Raw genomic sequence first — 18,971 nt, 5'->3', positions numbered from 1 at the left:
AAATTATATGACATTTATTTATTTGTATACACTATATATATGCATATGGCTGTATCAAAACATCAGGGTAGTGTATAACAATAAAACATAAACACCATTAAAGCAGTGGAATGATCTGTTACTCAGAGGCTTGGACAGGGCAGCAGGCCAGGTGGATTGGCACCTTGCAGCGTTTCCTTGTCCTTGTAAACACAACTTACTACAGGACAAGCACATTCTCCTGCCTGCTGAATGGCACTGGCAGGAGAGGCATCTTTTAAGCTAGGGTTGGGCAATAGTTGAGTGTATTGGATTGGGAGTAGAGAGACGCAGGTTAAAGCCCCCCCCTATGAAACAGGGGCTGCACAAGCACCATGTATGTAAAGCATGTAAAGCCCTTGTCTCCCACCACCCTAAAAAGAATCCTGGGAACCGCAGTTTGTTAAGGATTCTGGGAATTATAGCTCCCGAGAGGGGTACTCTACAGTTCCCAGGATTAATTTCAGGCTAGCCTACACCACAGACTTATTGTGAGGATAAAAGCCGGCGGGGGTGGGTGGGGGTTAGAGAGAGAGAAATGGAGGCTGATAGTACCTTGAGCTCCTTGGAAGAAAGGCAGACTATCGCCACCACGAGTAAAATCTGAACAGGACCAGTGAGAATTTCGGAGCAATATTTGTGAAAAGTCCATTCTTAACACGGTTCTCTCGCTTGTTGCTCTTCTCACGAGAAGCTTCTCCGCGAACCACTTTGAAAGGATGTGTCGCGGCTCCGGCGTCACCGATTGCGGGGAGGGAAAGGCTCTTTGCCCGCGCTCAGAGGCACTCTGGACGGAGCCCCCCTGCCTTCTGCCGCGGAGCAGATACAACAGAGCAGCAAGCGAGGGCTTTTCTCTTGGGCACCAACGTGGCCAAAGAGCAGCAGCGGCAAAACCTTTTCTAGGGCGGGAAGACGCGGCGAGACGAAACACGCTGGGCTGTGGGCGCGGCGGGCGGCTTAGCTCGTGTCTCCCTGCCTGGGCATCTCCCTGTCCTCCGCGCCACTTACTCCCGAGTAGACATGCTTCGGCGGGGCGCCTCCTCCCTCCTCTGCCTCCAGCTCGGCCCCGCTCCCCTCCGGCCTGGATTAAGCAGCCGCTTGCTCCCGCCCCCGGCTGCTCTCCGGCTAAATCTCCGCGGTGCCGAGGGCCCCAAATAAATCCCGGGGAGGGAGGGAGGGAGGCCGGCCCTGTAATCCGATTCCCGGCAGGGCGCGAGGGGGCCCGGCCTGCGCCGAGGGCTAACTTCCCCGCCGCCCTTGATTCCGCCGCCCAGACGAGCCGGGGGCAGCAGCCGCAGCTGCAGGCTCCGAGGAGGAGCCGCCTCTCTCTCCGGCGCTAGGTGACCCTTTCTCCCCGCCCTCGTGCCCCGCACAGACCCGCACGCAGCCCGGCCGCCCAGAGAAGCCACGGCGGCGGTGGCGGAGGGGGAGCGCGCGCGCCCGCGCGGCTACAAGACGACCGCAGGTGAGCGTGGGTGCATGGGGCGTGCGCGTGTATATGTGCATATGCCTATGCATATATTGCCTAAAGCGTTGCTTGCCATAGAATCCTAGAACTGTAGAGTTCGGAAGAGGGACCTTGAGGATCATCTAGTCCAGCCCCCTGGACTCTGCAGCTGCCCCCCACCCCTTAGATGGATTGAACCTTCAGCCTTGGTGTTATGACCAGCACCATGCTCTAACCAGCTGAGCTACCTTACCCAGGTGTGCAGTAGCACTGCTGTGGCTTTAAAGCACAGCTACACACGCCAGGCGGAAATTCAGCCGGTGCAGCCTTTCGGCAGGCAACATTGTAATAATAATAATAATAATAATAATAATAATAATAATTTATTTATACCCTGCCCATCTGGTTGGGTTTCCCAGGAAGGAAAGGCACACACCTGTTTTGTGTTCATGAGGGGTGGAATGGCAGGACGGGGAGCAATAGTGGTGATATATAACTTAAGCATCCTTTGTTTAAGAGTGGGAAGCCTTTGCTCGAATTATCCAGCTGGTCTTTCATATAAGAGCTTACTGTCTAACATAGGAGCTGACTCCTGGGGGCCGAGGTCCTTTTGCCCCCCCCCCAATAAAATATTTGAGGGGACGGGGCTCCCAAAGTTGATGGGAATTGCCATTCAAATGGTGTGCGCCGTGCCATGTGTTCGATTATGTGGGGCAGGGTCTACCTGACAGCCCCCCCCCCGTATTTTATTCAAGTTGGCCCTCCTGTTGCCTAACTTTTAAGAACCGGTGCCTGAGGACTGCTCCAGGTGACTAGCTTATTGAGCATTCCTCAGGACTTCATTGCACAAAGGTTGCCTGAGGTTAGATTATTCCAGGTCTTGGTTGAGCATTTGTTCTGATTCCTTTCAAGTTTCACCATGTCCTAGCATCCCTCTCCCACGAAACAGGTGATAGGCAGGCAGCATCCTGAGTTTTGCTTGTTTTCTTTCTCCCTTCCCATCTCTCCCCCCCCCTTTTGTGTTGTGTACTTTAGATGGGAAGCCTGCAGGCAAGGACTGTCTTGTTATCCTTGCTGTTATGTATGTAAGTTGCTCTTGCAGGCTTTTTTTGCTTGAAGAACAGAGTGAAAAATGCTTAAAATAAATAAGTGTAAGGGAAGTAGGTTGAAAGAGAAAAGGTGGCTGGTTGGAAGTGGAGGTTAGGCTGGAGCAGGGGGTGGGAGACGTATGACCCTCCCATTGTTGTTGGACCCTTGGTTAAGGTTACCAGATGTCCCCGTTTCCTGGGGACAGTCCCCGGATTTACAAATCAGTCCCCTGACAAAATCCATCCCCTTCAACTGAAGTTGAAAAGTGTCTCCGGATTCACTGAAAAAAAAATCTGGTAACCTTACCCTTGGCCGTGGTGCCTGGGGCTTATAGGAGTCCAACAATAGCTGGAGGTCAGCCCCACACCTGACCTAGAGAGGAGAGGCAGGCTATTGACAATGAACTGATCACTCTGTGCACCCCCCCCCAAACTAAGATGGTCAGAGACAAAAAGTGTACCAGGCTCCTGTACTTTTAACATTTGTGTGGAAGAGGAAATTTCAGCACATGTATCTGGTCAGGCAAGCTATACCTGCTGAAATCCCCCTTTTTACGCAACTATCAAAGATGCAGGAGTCTGGTTTTATTTGTTTGCTTGCACCTGACCATCTTCTCACATGACCTCCAGGCCCAAGGAGCCTGCCCTTACTATCTGCACTCTAAGCTGCTGGTGCTTCTATGTGTGAGCCAAGACCTAAGCCAAGTGTGGGGAACCTTTGGCCCTCCAGATGTTGCCGAACTACAAACATCCCCATCCGCTGGTTGTGCTTGTTAGGGCTGCTGGGAGTTATAGTTCAACATCTGGAGAGTCAAAGCACACCCACCCACCCACCCCTTGATCTTGGCAAGTAAGGAATGAATAAGAACAGAATTATTTTCTCCCGTTTGCATTGGTGGGGTCGATTCTTCTTTAGCCTCTTTGCCGGTGTCTCACAATGGAAACACCATGGATGAACTGGGGAGGAAAGGATTAAAGAGATCTTTGCTTGTGTTTCGCCCAGTTTTTACCAGAATGAGTCAGTGGGTGGAGGAGCGTGTGATGCTTGCTGGCTCTTCAGCTTTTACTCAAGGCAAAATATAGACTCCCTTCCACTCTCCCACTGTTAAAAAATAATTGCTAACCAGGATTCTAGAGAGAGTTGTGGAGCAAAGGTGTTCTTAGGAAGCTCAAAAGTGGTGAGAAAGTGAATTGTGACTCACAGCATGGGCTGAAGCGGAAGGAAACAAGAGCTTGGCTTGGTCAAGCTTTACCCACAAATCCCTCAGCTCCCCAAATTGTAGCCCAAACATGCCTTTTCTCATCCCACAAACCAGCAGAAGCCATCATAGTGCCTTCCAGAAGGTGTGAAACAACAACTCCCATCATGCTAATGAGTACTGATGGGAGTTATAGTCCAGAAACATCTGGAGGATGCCCTGCCATAAACTTAATTGTAAAAAGGGTTACTTCCAACCATCACCCCCAAGAGCTTGTGTGTGCTGGTCCTGTGGGTTTTCGTGAGGCGTGGTCCGAGTCCAGTCTTAGGTCGAGGGTGCAGTAATGAGGCTGTCTGTCAAAGTTGAAGCTGGGTCCAAAGCAGGGAGTCGGGTGAGGTCAGGAGATCCGGCAGGACAGGGTGCAGGCAGGAACTGGCTACCAACAACATTGCTTCCGCAACCTGCGACTGGGCTGGCTTTTATCTGCCTAGAGGCATAGGGCGGCCCCAGTCCACAGGTGACTTGCCTCTCCTGGCCTGGAGGCAAGCACTCCTCCTGTGGGAACTTAGTTCCTTCCGTCTCTCTGCCCTGAGCCTCTGCAGCTCAGGAGAGGCTGGAAGGTTACCGAACCCAGAGGCAACCTCAGCTTCCTCTGATGGGGCTGAGAGTGGAGCACCTGCAGGCAGTGGGTCCTCCATCACCTCAGGAGCCAGAGCAGACCCAGTTGGTGCATGCACCTGAGGATCCAGCACAGGTGAGGACCCTTCAGGCTCAAGCCCCAGCCCCGGCTCAGCTGGTTCTGGAGGCGGGGACTCCTGTGCAGGCTGGGATTCCTCAGGTTCAGCCTCCGAGTCCGAATCCCAGGCCATCACATTGTGGGTACAGCAGTGTTTCCCAAACACGGTCCTCAAACTGTTTTTGGACTACAACTCCCATCATCCTGAGCTAGCAAGATGATTGGAATTGTGATCCAAAACCAACTGGAGACCCAAGTTTGGGAAACATTGCAGTAGAGTTTTGCATCCCCGATGTAATTAGGAATATGGATCTCGAGAGGTTAATTATTCCAAATAATTTATAAGAAGAATAGAAGAGCGGGTGTTTGGTGTTGCATGATGTGCAGTGCATCTGATAAGCTTTTATGAGGCCAGAATTTCTATCTGGTTCTTAAGTACAATACAGTGGTACCTCGCAAGATGAAATTAATTCATTCTGCGAGTTTTTTCATCTTGCGATTTTTTCGTCTTGCGAAGCACGGATTTTGGAAAAGCTTCAAAAATCACCAAAGTCTTCAAAAACCTCAAAAAAGGCTACCACACCGCGTGCTATGAGTTGCTCCTCAAAGTCAAGTCGCAACTGCACCCCCTGAATGCATGGTTTTAAGAAAAAGGAAACAAACTTGCAAGACAAAGGAAACAAACTTGCAAGACGTTTTCGTCTTGCGAAGCAAGCACATAGGGAAATTCGTCTTGCGAAGCAACTCAAAAAACGAAAAACTCTTTCGTCTTGCGAGTTTTTCGTCTTACGAGGCATTCGTCTTGCAAGGTACCACTGTACAGGGTGTGCACCACATATATAGGATCACATAATTGCACCTCCTGCTGATTAATCTTGGAACAGGGAGTCCCTGATTCTGGCTTCCCAGGTGCCCATTAAACTGAGGATTCTAATGTGCATTAGTGACCTGGAAGATGGAACTGGGAGTGGCTGTCTGTTTAGATTAATTAACAGAGAACACAATAATGTGGTGGTGTGCTTTTAGACCCATAGGCGGAGTGCTAAAACTACATTGCCTATTGTGCAGTGCAATCCTATACTGGCTTACTCAGAAGTAAGTCCCACTGTGTTCAGTGAGGCTCCCCAGATTAAGTCCCCAGAGGACTTAGATAGTTATTAACACACTTACCATTCCCCTATAAAACACAAATTCAGGGTTTTTGTGTGTGTTTTTAAAGGGAAAACTGGACATTTTCCATTCTTTCAATCTGTGGAAAGAACATTCGGTCCATGTGAATTTTGAGCAAAGGATTATAGGGAAGATCTGTCAACATATTTACCAGTTCAGTGGGTTGCCAGGTGTCACTGGAGAACTTGTGCTTGTATCTGAGACAGCTGCTGCACCTCCTTTGGTCCCTGCCTCCTCCTGGGGAGCTAAAACTAGGCATTTTGCTTGCTAAAGCAGGTGAGGAAAGAGAGCAGACAAAGGCAACAGTGCAGCATCTTTAGCATCTCCTACTTTACTGCCCTCTAACGAGGTCTCTAAGGTGCAAATTAATGACCCTAGTCAATGTAGGCAACCAGCTGTTCTACTCAGGTGCATAGTTTTAAAAGGATGTACATTTTCCCAGCTGCCTAGTACTGGTATGCCTTCATATCCTTTGCCTGCTTTCTTGGGTGTAAGCCCCATTGATCTCAGTGCACCCGACAGACTGAAACAAGCAAAAACTAGTAAGTATGGCAATTGGAAGCATTGCTTGTTTACAAGCAAGAATTTGTGCCTTGCTAATGCCCCCCCACTGGCCGCTCCTCACCCTCCCCTTCAAATCATTCCTTTTGCCAGAGCAAACTTCAAAAGCAGGAAGCAGCGGGAGAGGAAGGGATGCAGTGCAGTGAGGAAATACGCTGAGAATGGGTTATCCAAATGCTCTTCCACCCAGATCTGAAGCATGCATCCCCCCCCCCACCATGCCAGACTAGGCTGTAGGTAATCAGATGCAAAGGCTTTTGCATCTCTGCAGAGTTGTGCAGAACGACTTTTGCCCACCTGGGGCTCTCTGGATGTTTCGAAATACAACTCCCAGCAGCCCCAGGCAGTGCAGCTGGTTGGGACTGATGGAAGTTGTAGTCCAAAACATCTGGATGGCAAAGGCTGGGGTAGAAGGTTGGTGCAACTTTCCTTGTCCCTACATTAAAAGATGCATATACCGTACATCAATATTTTCTCTTCTTCTGGTTGGGCCACCTTTGTGTCTGGGGAGGTTCATCTTGAGAAGGGGGCCATGATGCAGTGTTAGAGCACATGCTCTGCATGGATAAGGACCCAGGTTCAACCACCAATGAAAAGGATCAAGTAATACATCTCCCTTTCTAACCTGTATTCTCTTGTCACATGTTGCTAGTATCATTGCTTTCGTGGAGAAGGGTCATATAAAAGCTGCCCTGCAGTAGAAAAACTCATCTCTGGAAAGGGTGGAAAGGGAATTAGCCACAGTAGTCTTCTTGGATGGATGCTTGATTTTAAAGGTTCGGGATTGACATCTTTATGGATTTTATTGCATTATTTGTGTGAATTGTCATAAGCTTTTCCAGGAAATCTGCAGATAAATTATGGGCAGAGTCAGGGGCCTAGCCAGGATTTATTCGGGGGGGGGGGCAGACTTTATGCTAGGGGGCCCGAACTGCATTATCTGTGGCATAATTGGTCAGTTAGTTAAAATTATTTATTTATTTATTTTGTTGGATGGGCAGCTGCGCCCCCTGAACTCCACTGGCTGCACCAATAAGCAGGGTGGTGGGTGGTATGGATGTGATGGAATTTGTCATCTATGTTGTGGGTCTTGGGCGGTGTGCGTGTGTGCGTGTGTGCAACAATCTTCCTATACTTGTTCTCATTCCCTTCCTCCCACTCTTTTCGTTGTGTATTGGGGAAAGTGCCACCACTGGATATGGGACACTGGACAGGATGAACTTGTGCAAATGCACTGATAATTCTTTTTCTTCAAATGAACTTAGGAAGCCGCCTTACACCAAGTCAGGCTGCTGGTCGGTCTAGCTCAGTATTGTCTACACTGACTGGCAGGGTTTCAGAAAGGGAGGAAGTGCGCTTCCAGATGTACCTGGAGATACTAGCAATTTAACCACTGCATTGAAAGCAGATTAAATTTGATGCTCTGCAACTGAGCTATGGCTCATTAAATAGAGATTTCTTCTGCTCATGGTCCGCGGGAAAGCAAATTTTCTTTAGGTAAGTATTTGGGCCAATTTCCAGTAGACCCCCAGTAAACCACTGCAGGAGTTTATGGGATGCAAAACTTTCCTTCCATGAACTTCCTTCCCTTATTATTTTTTTAGGATCCAAGCCTTATCGGCAACAGTTTAATTATTTACGCTGAAATTTGGGCATAGATGGAAGTCTGCAGAAACTTCTTAAGGCTTTCAACCTTGGAGAAACATGCTTATTTTATGCTGCCATTAGTTTGGTCCTGCCCTGCGTCAGGATTTATTTATGGAGCCCTCTAGACTAGCTCTCATTTCTCTCAATGATGCTGCCAGATTGCACTTACTACCTTAAAAAACAAACAAAAGAGGCCTAGTGATGAATTTATTGCTCAGGAGGAACTGGTTCGAGTGAGTTTTGCATGGAGGCTTTTGAGTACAGTGATTTGATTGTATTAACAAGCAGATTGGAGTGGCCACCTTCTGCTCACAGCTTTCCGTGCCTGTTCCCTGCAGAGCTGATGAAGGAACGTTTCCTTCAATGCTGGCAAATTACTAGGACAACAAGAAAACTTAATAAAATGCGGCAGGATTAAGGCGTGCTCTAAAAGTTATGCCTTGATTACAGGTAGCACCAGTCTTCGTAAAATCCATTTTCATTGCTACAGCTTATTTCAAAGTCCCACTGCACAGCATTTCTCGATCCAGAAATATTTTTATGTGCAGATTCCCAGAGTGAACACAGTGGCCAATTTCTCCTTCATCTTAGCTAAGCCATGGTTTGGCTTAGTGTGCCATCGGAAGCATGCATTGCCCCACCAACCTCAGCCTCCCCTGCCTGCTGTCTCGTTACATACAACCAGCCTAAGGAGTGGCATTGCTTGCCAGATTCTTCCTCCTCAGTCATGTAGAACTTTGCGGGGAAGGAGGATGGGAGCAAACCAGGTATCACCTGGCTGTTCCTGTCTTTCACTGTGGTTCTGCTTACCGCTGGTCTCCCTGCCTTCCACCTTCCAGTCTCAAGAAGCATCTGCAACCACTGGAAACCAGGGTTATGGTTGACTCTCCTGGACAAATCACAAGCTGTAAACCATGGTAGGTCAAACCTGGTTTATAGCTTGTGGTTTGTCTGGACAGTGCTGTACCACAAGTCCAGGTTATGCCAATCCATGACTTGGCTCAACGCAGGGCAGAAGCAAAATAACCAAGGTTGAGCAAAGTGGCTATAATCTCCTCTATAGGAGCCTGCTCACTCATTCTAAGCCGTGGTTTGTAATTGATCTTAAGGTGACTGTTCTGGAGCAAAGGAACCTCAAGTGGAGACTTCAGTGTGAAACTCCAGAATTACAATACATCAAGAGGTTCAGTGCTGTCATTTGTGGATTGCATTGTCACAGTGGATTCTTTTAAAAAAACACAAATCACATGACATGGGTTAGCTGACTTGCCAGTGTGAAGATGTCTGTGTTATCAACACAACTTTTTTTGTGTGTGAATGGCCATAGTTAGGAATGAAATACATGCACACTTTCAACTCAGAATAATGTCTCAATCATCTAATGAAGTGGAGTGTAGTTCACAAAAGCTTTCGCCGTAAAAAAAACCATATATGGTGGACTTTCATGAACACGTTAGCCACGTGACTCTGTATGCCACTTAACTATACATTTGCCTGCTTTGGTTCTTCATGAAGCAACAAGCGCAAAAGCCCTTTTTCATTTGCACATGTGATAAATGTGGCAAATCTGTTTTAAAAAGTGATTGGGATAAATCTATGGAATTGTAGTTTCCCCTCATAACATTCTTTACAAACTAAGGTTCCCATATTTTTTGGGAAGTCCTGGACTTTAGAAGTGAGTTGGATGCTCTTTAAATGTATGGTATGGAGATGTCCTGGGAAACTCCTTGTTTTAGCTGCATATTTTGCAATGTTGGCTCTGCACATGGAGTGTGTGGGAAAATTAAGGAAAAAGCAGGCTTCATACTTTTTTTAAAAAAATTAAAAAATTGTGCATTGCTGCAGTCATGAGACAATGGAAAATATCCAAAGAGTTATTTTCTTTTGTTATTAAATAAATAATAGAACAAAGTCAACAGCCTAAGCCTTAAGCTGTTTTGCCTCACTCTTTGCTTTACTGCTGAGTTTTCAAACCTCCTGTCTTGCTTCGTTTCTGAAAACAGATTAGGGAGCAGCGTTATTTGTTTCCTCAACTCGCTCTCTTTCTCTCTGTTTTTGCTCAAACTCCCCCCCCCCAACCTCCTAACCCCATGTGTATTAAGTGTGCTTACTAACATTACAGTATGTTTGATTCTGGATTCAAAAAAGTTTGGTTTAAAAAAAGAGTTGAAGTGCTTTACACGGAGGAAGTCACGCTGAATAAAAAAGCATAGAAATGGTTGAGTTCAGGCTTCCACCTTGGTTTCCATGTCAAGTAAGCAGCAAACGTGTTCTATAGGACTGCATATTGTGCTTCTTTACAACTTGACTTCCACATGTCTGTGCTTTTTCTTGGCCCGTTCAGGGTCCCCCCCCCCACTGCCCTCCTTTCTTAACCCTTTACACCTCAGTCCTCATTTGAAATGGAGCTATATGTTCCTAGTTTTCTGGCTTCCTTTCCATCTGTTTCCCTTTCTACTGAATTTAGGTTGTGAACTTGACCAGGTTGGTGGGCTGTCATTTCCTCCTACCTTACTTTTATCTATAAAGATAGCATAAAAATAACCGCTTCTGCTACTAGTGCTCCTACTATTAATACATTTTTGGAGAAAGGAATGTTTTCATGTTGGCCAACTCGACATGAGCCAGTCTGCTGTAACAGAATATAAGTCTGGAAAAAAAATACAAATAAATAAAAGAAAGTCTTGAAGTATAACATTGCTTCCTAGATACGGGTAACCCAGAACAATAATAGTGTTCTAGAAAAAAATTGGGGTTGGCTTTTACAGCCCAATTCTCCATCGAAGGATTCAGTTTCCCCCTAAGTCGATCGGAGAAAATTGAGTGAAAGCAAGGGAGATCTTTATTTTTCTGTTGCAACAGAGTCCCACCACCCCTTGCAAGGAGGTGAGGACCCAGAGCAAAGGTGCACCAGAATGACATTTTGAAATTGCCCAACTCCTTAGCCAAAGACCACCCAAAAGGCATAATATACATGTCACAGAAAGAGGCGGTCTATAACAGAAGAGAGTGTGGCTTGTTCCCTGTCTGACAAGATACCTGATAATGGTCACTGATTGCATTACCTGGCCAGGTCATAGACATACCCTATTCATACACAAAATATGCCCTTAAGACAGGATTTGTAAGTGAAAAGAACGATTGGAAAAGGTTCCTCCAATATATTTCCTTCTGCACAGGAAATAAGGGGGGTCATTAAAGGTCAAGATGGCTTCAGGATTGCTCTCTGTACTCTTTCAGACTTGTGGTTTATATACTTATATGTGTGTATTTACCTTGTGCACCTACAAACATTTATTTTATATTTGAAACCTTAGAATTTTTGTAACAGTTGGAAAAACATACTGTTTGTGTCACTACACAGCAAAGGCATATCCTCTACCAAAAAATGTAGCAGTACTGGTAGTAGCGATCCTGCAATCAAACTGCATTTGGGAGGGAGGGACAATAAAATGGCTTGACTTTGGTCTGCGTTTTGCAAAGTGACCTGTGGCTGAGATGTAAAATTGGCAAAACAACAAAGTTGTACAGCGGCACCGTTGCTGCACATCTCAGCAAGGGATTGTTTCCTGGAGGAGGAGATGTTGTGTCCTTAGATAACATTTTGTAATCCTATGTCGCATGATGCAAATATCCGGAGCGACTGGAAAATAAGCATTTTGGGTGCTTTTGTCTACCCGGAAGTAAGCTCCACTGAGTTCAGTGGGACTCCCAGCGATACTTGGTAGACACATTAGCTGTGCCAGTTTGCTTCAGTTCTCTTTAGCTCTTCATAAGTAATACTATTGTTTACAATTTTTTATTACACTTTTAGAATTGGCTGAAATCTCACTGAGCCGGTAATTGCTAATTGAAGTAAGGTAAAGGTAAAGGACCCCTGGATGGTTAAGTCCAGTCAAAGGCGACTGTGGGGTTGCAGCGCTCATCTCGCTTTCAGGCCGAGGGAGCCGGTGTTTGTCCACAGATAGCTTTCCGGTTCATGTGGCCAGCATGTCGAAACCGCTTCTGGCGCAATGGAACACTGTGATGGAAACCAGAGTGCACGGAAATGCCATTTACCTTCCCGCCACAGTGGTACCTATATATCTACTTGCACTAACGTGCTTTTGAACTGCTATGTTGGCAGGAGCTGGGAGAGAGCAATGGGAGCTCACTCGTCACAGGGATTTGAACCACGAACCTTCTGATCTGCAAGCACAAGAGGCTCAGTGGTTTAGACCACAGCGCCACCCATGCCCCTTTACCTTGCTAACTGAATTATGCATCTTGCTTCAGGGTTACTATCTGTTGGAAGTGAGGTTGAGGGGATGATGCACCTTCATCCCCTCCCCAGAGTTTGTCTTCTTGGTGACTTTTTTCTTGCCATCTACACAATTTACATTGTCAAGCAAATGACTGCCCATTTCATTGATTGTTGCTTTCGATTTTTGGACAGATTTCAGGGCACTGTATGTTTATGGTCCCCCCTCCCCCAACCCACATGCTCTGTCCAGAAAAAACAACAAAAAAAAACAACAATCCACAATACAGTATTGGGTATTTTCCCATGGATTAATAATGAAAATTAATAAGCATAAACAGCATGATGGAAACATTAACTGTTTATTACAATATTATAAATTTGTCACAATGTTATTAGAAAAATATACGCATCCAGCTCACATTTTAACACTCACAAAATACAATGGTACCTCGGGTTACAAACACCTTGGTTACAGACCATTCAGGTTACAGACGCTTCTGGTTACACACTCTGCTAACCCAGAAGTAGTACCTCTGATTAAGAACTTTGCCCTAGGATGAGAACAGAAATTGCGCGCCAGTGGCAGTGAGAGGCCCCATTAGCTAAATACCTCAGGTTAAGAACAGACCTCCGGAATGAATTAAGTTCATAACCAGAGTTACCACTGTACAAGTAAAGCTCATTTTTCGCTACATTAATAAATAACATAGACTCACATTTAGATGAAAGACAATGACTGTGCTTTCTGCTTGCGTCACAGGGCCAAAAAGTGAGAGAAAGATTAACAATAAGCCAATATGCGTTAACAGTGGTTAATGGCTAACATAATCATCTCAACAGTGAATAAAAGAAGTTAAATTGAATACACAGTTAAGATCAAAGATGGTAGCTGACCAAATTCTATGGCAGGCAGAGGCAAACTTGGCCCTCCAGATGTTTGGGGACTATAGCTCCCATGATCCCTAGCTAACGGGACCAGAGGTCAGGGATGATGGGAGCTGTAGTCACAAAACATCTGGAGGGCCGAGTTTGCCTATGCCTGTCCTATGGGAACAAAGGCTGTCGAATTCAAAAACTTGTAAAAGGAAAAAAAAAGCCCAGTATTAGAGAAATTCACAGAAAGACACTGCAAGCAAAACTAGAGAAAAGTGGACTGTGGGCCAATTTGATGCTTGATCTACCCTCCCTATTCCCAGGTAAGCATGTATAAGGTTGCAGCTTCTGGGGCCTAAAATGTGGAGACCAGCAGGGGCATCCTTCTCACTTTTTATTTATTTCACTTCACATGAAGTGAGACGCTAGCTGTGCACCATCTTAATCAGGCCAGAGACATTTGTTTTAGTATTACTATGACATACACAAAAATACAGGCTGCAGGTGGGGTCGAGGGGCCAGGCCACATACAGTGTTCTGAGTCCAGAAAATCCTCTAGGATAGCCAGGCTACATTTGCATCTATGAGTATTACTGTGCATGCCCCAATCTTTGAGCAGCAAGAGATTCCAGGGATTCCAGGAGCTCATTCAGGGTTTGGTTTCCTTGGAATGCAGGTCAATGGAGATTGTAGTGTCTTTAGGATACATGGTTGTATTTACACATATATACAACCTGAGCATAGGATGGAATGACTTATTACATCAATGCTCCAACAGATCTTGCTCCCCTGTTAGGGTTCTAGGGGTGGGGTGAGAGGTCCCCAATGCCATAGCTTTGGATTCAGCAGAGAGCAAGAAGCCTCCCTGTCTCTCAGGCTTCCAGTCAACATTAAACATGCCAACCAGCCTTTGCTGTTCTCCTCCTTACAATATGATGTCACCTCCAGCCAGGTGAGGGGGTAGGGAAAATGTTTGCCCCCTCCTGTATAACACCATCCCTCCATTGTCTCCATGATAACATGGCCGCCTGTTTGGTGATGCGAATGGGGGTACTTAGCTTGGCTGGCTAGCGCCATTATCTTACAGAAAGATTGGTTTCTTTCGCCAGTACAGCAGGTTCCGTCTTGTACAGACCCCCTTTTGCAGATTCAAAACCACAGGTTTGGTTGGAATTAGCAGCCTCCATGCCCAAGATCATCAACTCAATATCTGGACTGGGGCTCATGATTAGGCTCTCTCCTTGCTAACCACAAGCTTCAGCCAAGGTTTGTTCTTGACCTTAGCTGATAGCGAGGAGGAGAAAGTTAATCGTGAGTCCCGGTGTGGATGACACACTAGAACAAATCTTGGCTTAGCTTAATTCAGCAGCCAAGAGGGGCAGGAAAGGAGCAAAGTACTGTGAGCTCCTCTCTGGGAACCTGCAAATTCAAACACAAATTGGCTCACTGCGCCATGCAAACCAGGTCATAATATTGGAAGGCATCTGGGTGGGAAAAGAGGTTTCCTCTGCATTTGGTGCATCCGTTCATTGAGTTCCTTGGAGGAAGGATTGGATCAAAGCATAAAATTCAGTACTTTATTGATGATTTGATTGATTTCTGCCATTTGCCATATATTAACACCATCATTTCTAAGTGGTCACAAAAGAGATATAAAGGATATAAACCATTTAAAATAAAAAATCTTAAGCTTACTTAAAATTGTGTGCCTGTCTGGTCTCCCCTGGGAGTGAATTGGACTCAATCATTTCTTCGCTTTCATATTTTGTATCTTATTTCATGTTATAGTAGAAGATTGTAATCATTCTCACTAAGCTTGATCATTTAGCATTTTTGTGAGAAGATAATGGCGTGGGCGGTAATCTTTAAGGAAATAACATTTCTTTTGTTTGTGGTGTATTCTGGGGAAAAACCCCATAATGAATGGATTTGATTTTAAAAGGAAGTTATGATACAGACATCACCCCCCCCCGATCTTTTTGTTTTCATTTTTTAAAATTAAACTTTAACCTCTTATTTTCTGCCAAAAGGAAAGAAAGTAAATAATATATATCCAAGGCGAAGTGTTTCCCACGAGAAAGTTATCTCTTTGGTGGTTTAGCTGAAAGGGGAGAGACCTTTAGGATAATGACTTTAAAGCTGGCTGATACATTATTGCTATGGAAAATCAAGTAGATCACTTGGTTATTATTTTTATCCTCTGGTTCAGTGGCTTATCTTTTCAGTAACAATAATTGCTCAGGAAACCATTAGATTATTGTTTACTTTTCTCATCATACTTAAAATAAATAAATCATACAAGGATTAATGTGAACAAAGTGATCTTGCATTTAACCCTTTGTTGATAGAAACATTGACACTTATCATTTTGGTTTTGAGTACCCAAGAAAGCTATAAAGATAAAATACTTAGTGGAAAGTACTGAGGATGACCTCATTTACAAACAGAAAACTATGCTTTTATTGATAACATTCATTTTGCTGTAAAACAATGTAGTGATACATAACAATACTCCACTATGTAACATTCATCAATGTCAACAAATGGTATGTGTGATCTAACTGATCTCACAGCTTGTTAAACATAAATCATTAATATACATATAGCGTAATTATAATAGCTGCACAAGTGTAGGAGTAAACAATCTCCAAAAAAACCCAACTTTCAACCTCAGCACACACTACCTGAGGAGCCTACATAAAAACAACCCATTGCACAACTGCATGACTAAGACAGACTAAATGGTTACATGAAGCACATGGTTGCTGTAAAACTATGCCCCCAATTCCCATTCCCTGGAGTCAGTCCAGGAGGATATCATAGCCAATGAAATCGAAAGCCAATGAAAGATCATGAAGCAAGAGCGAGGTCACACTCCCCCGTCCCACTTTCTACAAAGGGTGATCAATGACATCTCGGTCTCATGGCCAGGTCTGAACCAGATTGGAATGGAACTGAGTAATGATTGTCATCCGATAATGCTTGCCACTGCCCCAGAATAAACCTGAACTTCTGCAAACATTGTGGCTTCCCCAAGCCTGCTGCTACTTTTGTCTCGGGTGTGGGTGGGGCTGTCTTGGCTCCATAAGCAATGGCACCTTCATGTCTGAACCAAACCGCCACACAAGAAAATGCAGCTCAGACATGAAATGGGTATAGCAAAGAGTTCCAGTTAATCCTATCTATTCTCACCTATCTGCAGCTGTTGGGTCTCTTAAATGCATTGTTTCCAAGGGAGGACCCTGAGAAGAGCTTAACCAGAGGTAGCCCGCCTGATCTTTCTTTTATTTGCATGGTCCCTGATCCCTTTTATTTTCTCCTTCTTTGCTTTAAACAACTGATCTGTCATTGCACACAGCCAGAATTCTGCAGGGGTAATGATCCCATTGTTGATTAATCCTTTCCAAATGAAGCAAAAAACAAAGCAAGTATTAATGAAAAGCTGGCACAGATGTGTTCCATTTTCTTTGGGAGGTTTGCACAAGGGTGTGTTGGTTACACACATGGCAGAGATGCAAGGGTATGCCTTGATCTCACGTGGCCTCTTCTCCTGTCCCTAGCCCCATATGACCTTTAATGGGAACAAGAGCATTCTTACATCCATGTCTACTCAGGCAGGCACTGCATACATTAAGAGTGTAGAACAGAATGTTCCAATCAGCAGCAAGCATCTAGCTCATGCTCTCCTCTCCTCTGGCACAGCTGTTGGAAAGAGTGCAGATGGCTTTCTGTTTCCATTTTCCACAGAAACCACTTAGAAATGAACTTCAAAGGCAATATTGCGTCCCAATGTCATGATGATGTTGGGTGATTGACAGGTGGGTGGTCTCGCCCACCTGTCAAACTTGCCTCCTGGGTGTATGTGGAGATTAGGATTTGGCCCACCGGCCAGACTCAGTTCCCCACCCCTGTTTGAATTACTCAAGAGTAGCAGCAACTTCACTACCTCCTTTATTTATTTATTTTAAAAAACACATGTATTATACTTAAGAGTCCAATCATACATTCATATATTGCTACAAAAATGATGACACCTATATGAAACATACCTATGCAGATATTCATAGAAATAATATTAACTAACAATCTGGTATACATAAGGACCTTGGAAATGATGGAGTGGGAGAGAGACATGTTTGTAAGAGAGGGAAACTAAGTAGATAGTTGATTATTCTAAAACAGTATATGCGAACCATTGCAAATAACATCTTTGGATAAGCCTATTTTTCTGATGTTCATTTGTCAGTCTTCCACTTCTATAGCATGTTGATTTAGTAAGACTGTGATATTCCATATTTTCCCATGCCACTTGGCTACCAGACAACTGCTGTGCTAGTCTCTTGCTGCAAAAAAGAATGAGTTTTGCGACACCTTAAGGACTAACACATTTCTTAAAGCATAAGCTTCCATGGACTACAATTCACTTCATCAGACACATGAAGTGTTCCCCTGAGTTTTTGTTGGCATCCGTCTGTCTCAGGTGACAATGGAGGAGTGTGCCATTGAGGATGAGGTCAAGCTGTTGGACAGTGCCTGCTCTGACTGTAGAGACCGATGCGGAGGAGACATGTTGGATTGCAGCTGGGGCAGATGAAGGGTCCGGTTTTGCTGCTACAGGTGCACCATGGTGTTTCTTCTTTCTGCACTCCTCAGAGCTATCATTCCTCCTCTGGTCACTGCTGTGGAAGCACAACCTGGCTGTTTGTCTCCAGGCACAAACATACAACGGGGTTCATGTTGCCAGCAGACGTCTTTGTAACATAGAGTTGGTCCGCCAACAGGCCTAGTGCCAGAAGCTGGCTCCCCATACAGCATGTTCTTGGGGATCCTGCAGGGATGGAATGACAATGGGAAAAGTCCACTCTGTAGGCTTCTCACTCAGGTTTCTTTTCCATGACTAGTTTGCCTCAGATTCCTGCTTAGAATCCCAAATCAGCTCTGCTTTAGTTTACACACACTCTCAGGCTTGGTAGGGGTGGATTTACAAGTACAGTGGTACCTTGGCTTATGAACTTAATCCGTTCTGGAAGTCCCTTCTTAAACCGAGGTGCACTTTCCCTAATGAGGCCTCCTGCCGCCGGTGCCCTTCCACCGTTCGGCTTCCATTCTTAGACTGAGGTAAAGTTTGCAAGCCGGGACACTACTTCCGGTTTTGTGAAATTCATAAACCAAATCGTTCTTAAAAAGGACTGTTCTTAAACCGAGGTACCATGTACTTCAGGAAAATAAAGGTAAAGATAAAGGGACCCCTGACCATTAGGTCCAGTGTGACTGACTCTGGGGTTGCAGCATTCATCTCTCTTTATTGGCCGAGGGAGGCGGTGTACAGCTTCTGGGTCATGTGGCCAGCATGACTAAGCCGCTTCTGGCGAACCAGGGTAGGCATGGAAACGCCATTTACCTCCCCGCTGGAGAAGTACCTATTTATCTACTTGCACTTTGACGTGCTTTCAAACTGCTGGGTTGGCAGGAGCTGGGACCGAGCAACGGGAGCTCACCCCGTCGTGGGGATTTGAACTGCTGACCTCTGATCGGCAAGTCCTAGGCTCTATGGTTTAACCCACAGCGCCACCCACATCCCACTTCAGGAAAATACCATTGATCAAATCCTGAAGATGGCATAACAGAACTACCTTCAGATCTTGTGGTATAGTGTAAGCTGTGAGGGCAAAAAATGTCCCTCTTTAACCAGGCCTTTGGATGATTGGCAGCCAATGCTATCGGGTGTGTGTGTTATTGGGTTGTTTTTGTTTTTATTTTGATTATTTTAAAAATACATTATGAACACACTTAAGTAAAATGGCAAAATGGACTGGGGTTCTTTTTCTAAATGTAACACTCTTGGGTAGAAGGGCAGGGGAGAACATCAACAACCAAATGGAAGAAAATGGCAGCTCCTGAAAACCTTTGTCCATATCGGTTACAGTGCAACTGTGCAAATCTGTAGGACAACCCCCCCCCCCCAATAACCATCCCCTGTTCATGAAGT

General features: G+C 45.3%; 1 protein-coding gene across 2 annotated transcripts in view; it reads left to right on the top strand.

Annotated features, from left to right (window-relative positions):
• The first annotated feature begins 813 nt into the window (after window positions 1–813).
• SLC16A12 (solute carrier family 16 member 12) overlaps window positions 814–18,971 on the top strand; it is a 40,406-nt gene continuing 22,248 nt past the window's right edge. For both annotated transcript variants that reach the window (XM_081861878.1, XM_081861877.1), the window contains exon 1: window positions 814–1,483. The gene's annotated coding sequence lies outside the window, so the exon portion shown is untranslated. The remainder of the gene's footprint in view (window positions 1,484–18,971) is intronic.

The sequence above is a fragment of the Podarcis erhardii genome (assembly GCF_964252035.2).
Source record: "Podarcis erhardii genome assembly, chromosome: 5".
Classification (NCBI taxonomy): Eukaryota; Metazoa; Chordata; class Lepidosauria; order Squamata; family Lacertidae; genus Podarcis; species Podarcis erhardii.
The sequence above is the reverse complement of the archived record's forward strand: the minus strand, read 5'-3'. Positions and strand labels throughout refer to the sequence as shown.